At 50.3% G+C, this 5,066-nt stretch overlaps 1 protein-coding gene across 1 annotated transcript in view; it reads right to left on the minus strand.

Annotated features, from left to right (window-relative positions):
• TNNI1 (troponin I1, slow skeletal type) overlaps positions 1–4,704 on the minus strand; it is a 20,800-nt gene extending 16,096 nt beyond the window's left edge. The window contains exon 1 of the mRNA XM_019513811.1: positions 4,645–4,704. The gene's annotated coding sequence lies outside the window, so the exon portion shown is untranslated. The remainder of the gene's footprint in view (positions 1–4,644) is intronic.
• Positions 4,705–5,066: the final 362 nt, after the last annotated feature.

Genomic DNA, 5,066 nt, shown 5'->3' on the forward strand with positions numbered 1-5,066 from the left:
CTGGAGGGCCAGGTGGCACTTAAGCTGCAAGGTGGGGTGGAGGTGTGCGTGTGTGGGGGCGCTGGTCCTTCCCTCTGCAGTGGCAGCACCCCCTGGGTCTGGCTGGGCAGGCTGGCAGCAGGCTGAGTGCTGCCCCAGCTTGGAGGTGTTCAACTCTCCCATGAGCCCTCCTGGGCTTCCAGCACCTTGCACACTGTCCACGCTGCCAGTGCACCCAGCCACCTTCCTGCCAGCCCCCTCCCTGGTGAGGTGGGGTTGACTTATACACTGGATCTATGAAAATCCTAACTTTCTTGATAGGAAATATGGGGTCAAGTTATACACCATGGCACCTTGTACACTGTAAAATATGGTAAACAGCCATTCACTTTTGATTCCAGAAATGCAGCCACATGCCTGCGTTGGCTCAGGCCAGAAGCCGGGGGGCGCTAGAGCACACCTCTAGGCTGGAGCAGACAGCTTGGGCCAAGGCTAGCCTACCCACCCTGCAATGCGGGGCTTGTGGGAGAGGTACAAAGCATCCTGGGATGCTAGGGGACTGTGAGTTAACTTGAATCTGGAGGGAACCTGGGACAGAAGTTCAGTAAACTAATTTAATCTGAATCAGTTAAGTCTGATACCACTGGCGACGTGTAGAGGGTGCACATGGGTGCACGTGCACCCCCTGAGCTTGGCAGTGCACCCCCTGCAAAAAGGCGCCCCTGACACTGCCGGTGGTGCCTGCGGGTAGTTGCCACTCGCCCCAAGCTGCCAAGAGCGCTGCGGCTGCCTGCAGGAGCTCCCTGCTCACCACTGCCATGCTCCCGCCACCACCTGTGGGAGTTTGCCATGCCCCACCAGCTTCCGGGGGTACACTTCATTCATGTCTGATACTACATCCATCCAGGTTTATCTTAAACCAGTTTCAGTCATTTTGAAAGTAGTTTATGTGCACTGAACTTCTGTTGCGATTTGAACAGGTTTCTGATCACTTATACCAGTTTGTGTGTAATATTTGTCCCTAGCCTAGATGATCCAAGGATCTGTGATTGAATGCTGCTGCTTTCTGATAAACTGCAAACCAGGTCCCACAACAGGACAAATCTCACCGTTTGCGTCTCACTAGGCCACAACTGGGTGTGCGCAGACAGCAAACTTAGGACAAGGTAAGCAGAAACCTAGAGCGTCTCCAGCGGAGCTGCGCTCTTCTATCCTTCCCTCCAGGAGCCACCTGCCTGGAGACCACAGCTGGGTCTGCCTCTAACCTGGCAGACAACAGACACATCATGACTTTGTATGGTTTTGCTGGGGATGGTGCGTGCTGCTGCCCTAGACACTGTGTCCTGCTCAGGAGTGGAGTGGCTCTGTGCCCAGCTATGCTGACAGCCTGCTAAACAAAGGGCAAACCATACAGCTCAGATAAGCTCACATTTTCCGATGAGCTCTGGGAGGCTATAAGTTTCCACCCCTCCCCACCCCCTTGGAGCTAGTCAGGGGAGCAAGACCGCCTTGTGCTCAGGGGCTTTTCCTGGCTTATTCCAAGCACCTGAAACCCCTGCTCACACTACTCTCCAGATTGCCAAGCCCTACTCACATGGAGATGTCTGCATGCAAAGGGGATGGAGAAGCTAACCAGAAGCAAAGCTGGGCAGGAAGGCCAGCCAGCACACCTGATAAAAGAAGGCAGCTCTGTCTTGCTCCTGCACGTCTCTGAGAGCAATTGCACTTTTATTATTAGCCAGATAAGCAGCTGCTGGCACTGAAAAGCCAATTACTGTGTGGTGCATCAGCTGGGCTGTATCTCTTAGATAAAAGTAGGGAGGGGTGGCTATAAAGGGACAGGATTGATGAGGCAGGGTGAACAATTTCTACTGCATCATGTATTAAGCTTTCTGCCTTTTGTCTGATTGCAGGCTGCCTCCTTTTCACCCCCCCAACTCTCCCAATTTATACATCATTCCAAATTACTTCTGTGGCATCCATTTAGAGCTGGGGCTTGAGTGAAACCCTTCAAAATTCCCAATTCTGCTTCCGAGCTGTTTCAGTTGCGCACCTAAATTACATGGCTTTGTTTCAGCTTCCTGCTGGGACCCTTTGAATCAGGATCCCAGGGGAAATGTAGAATCATACAATCATAGGAAATTAGAGGTAGAAGGGACATCAGGAGGTCATCTAGTCTAACCGCCTGCTCAAAGCAGGACCATCCCCAATTGTCGCATCCCATCCAAAGCTTTGTCTAGCCTAGTCCTAAAAACCTCCAAGGATGGAGACTTCACAACCTCTTAATTCATCTCCCAAGCTCAGCGCAGCCACCTTATAGCCTGAAGAGATCTCTTGGCCTTTATCTCCACTCTGGTTCGACACAGAACTGCATGCAATGCAAGCCTTGTAGCAAGAGCTTTGAATTAGAGAGGAGGTGCTCCCTGACAGTAGAGCCCTATTGCTAACCCTAGGCAGGCAGACAGGCAGGCAGGCTTTTATATTCATGAGTCTAAACCTGAAAGTCCCTCCCCACAACTGTTGCTTAGCAGTGGCCTAACAATTAGGTCTTTCTACTAATTCCTACCTCACTTGCCAGAACAGTCACCAAGGGAGACATTGCCCCTGGGCACAGCCACACTGGCCTGTGCATCCAGTCAGCTCTCACTTAAGTCCCAGGGCTACAGCTGATCACATTTTCAAAAAAGAAGGGTCTGTTCAGAGAAGGTGACTTCAATAAAACATGTTTTTGCACAAAAATTCTGATCTCAACCCATTTTATATTTTCCGATCAGATAAATCTTGCTGAGAACTGACGTTTTCAAACCAAACCTTTTCCATTTTGAAAGTCTGATACGTTTATGGCGAGAAAGGAGAACTGAGCCCAGAGAGTTGCTCCCGATTTGCACCAAAGACAAGTCCTATAGACTTCCTGGGTGGTCCAGGCGAAAGTATGAGCCCTTAGAAGGTACTGATCTCCGCTTCCCCCCAGGGGGGGTCAGCCCCTGTCTGTGTCAATCAACTTTTAGGGACAGATTTATCTAAACTGCCTTCCCTTTGGCAGCCAGGAATCCAGCCTTGCAAAAAGCACCTGCCAGAGCCAGGAGATTGCGAGTTCCCTGGACCCAACAGCTGGTCGCAGGTTGGATTGAGGTCCTGATAAGGCCAGAAAATTACCATTTTTAGGGACCCCTCCCCTTGTCTGGATGGGGGCTACTGGACCAGTGCCAGCTGACTTGTGTACTGGATTTATGTGCCCCCTGGGACAGATTCCCCAGCTGTCCTTAGAGATGGTGTGCACTCACTAAAGCGCTAGCTCCTCAGATGCTGTTTCTACTGCAGAAGCCAGCCTCACCTGCTAACAGCAACCTCCTTAACCTCAGCTAGCCAGAAGCCCCTAAGCACGCACAAACACACCGCTACACACACATGCACTGCAGACATACACTCGCAAAGGAAACCACACACAAAGCACCAAGCACTCATGTATGAACACGTGCCCACACGCACAACATGCCCACATAATGCAAACCGGACATATTCACAGCACAACACAAACATATCACACACTCGAATAACACACAAGTATAATGGAGCTCTCAAAGGTGCATCATGAAGCAATTCCCACTCTGAGCAATACAGGCTCTTAAAGGATATGGCTGTCAGCTAGTCCCTGGGGCAGGATCTCACATGAGATCCACCGCCTGGACAGGCAGATGCCTCCTCAGATACCAACCTGAAAGGCTTTGTGGCCAAAGCAGGGCAGATATGTCAAGTGGGAAGAGAGAGATTTTGGGTTTTTTTTGTTTATTGCACCACTCCTGGAAGTACTGCAATACCAGGCCGATGCATGGAGAGGATAGAGCAAGCTCCAGTTTCACCTCCCAACACCAAAAATCTGCTCAATACAGACCTCCTATGGAGGACATATTATGATTTAAGCAGTAAGTCTCCAAACTCCACACTGCTCACCCCACTATATCAGCCCCTCCCTTGGACCATGAGGGACACTGGATCAGCCCCAGAGTGTGTCCTGGGAAGCAGCTGCATCCTCCGACTGGCAGATGAAGCAGAAGCTGGAAGGTGCATTTGGTTAAACCACAAGGTGCATTAGCATATCAGCCCTCACAGCCAAGTCAGGCTCCAGCTGGACACCGGGGTCAACACTCTCCAAGCCAGAAGCTGAAGTCCCATTTCCCAGTGCTCAGAAACCTTGTTGCAAGTGAAGGAGATTTAGGCTCCAGAGTCCCCCAGGGCCTTTGGAAAATGCTGCCGCTGGATCTCCAGGGCTTCTATGAGATAAAGTAGCAGGGACTGGCTGTGACAAGAGAGGCACATGCTGCTTTCCTGAGAGCCAGTTAAACATTGTTGAAGCAAATACCAACAGCTAGCAAATGCATTTTATAGAAGACATAGTTCCCATGAAGCATCTCACTACCAGCTTCCCCAGACAGGCAGGCAGAGTCAGGTATTCCCATGTTACTTGCCATCCTGATGTCTAGATACCCTACTACTTCTTAGATAACACCACTCTGACTCCCATCCTGACAGGCACCCACAGAACTAGTTTGCCTAATGTTAGTAGAATCAGATCCTACTGATAAATCAGCAAATGGTAAAAAAACCCAAACAAAAAAAAGCCCATAAAACTTCTTCCTGGGGCTGGGGAACATGGCAGTGTCTTACCTAGTGCAGTCCAGGCAGCGGGGATGTGGTGGCTGGAGGCTGGAGGGCTGCAGACTGTGAGGGGATGGGAAGGGAGGACAGTATTAATTCCAAGCCTGACTGCAAGTGGTCAGTAAAAATAGAACAGGCACATATACCGCTTTTAAACACCCCCTCGCTGTATATAACCGTGCATGCTACGCACACAGCAGATGCAGCTGACACATGTGGGACATGACCATACCACAGTCACACTGCACACATATTTTGCATGCCACTTATGCATGCTACACACACCCTGCACACGTGCATGTTATACAGATGTTGCCTGTATACAGGTACACTAAACAGACATGCTATCTCCATGCAATGCACACACTATATATATATAGTTAATCACTAAGCCTCATACAAAGACAACATGTACATGCAGGTGCACGCAT

This window comes from Gavialis gangeticus, unplaced genomic scaffold, assembly GCF_001723915.1.
Source record: "Gavialis gangeticus isolate Ggan-Ray unplaced genomic scaffold, GavGan_comp1, whole genome shotgun sequence".
NCBI lineage: Eukaryota > Metazoa > Chordata > Crocodylia > Gavialidae > Gavialis > Gavialis gangeticus.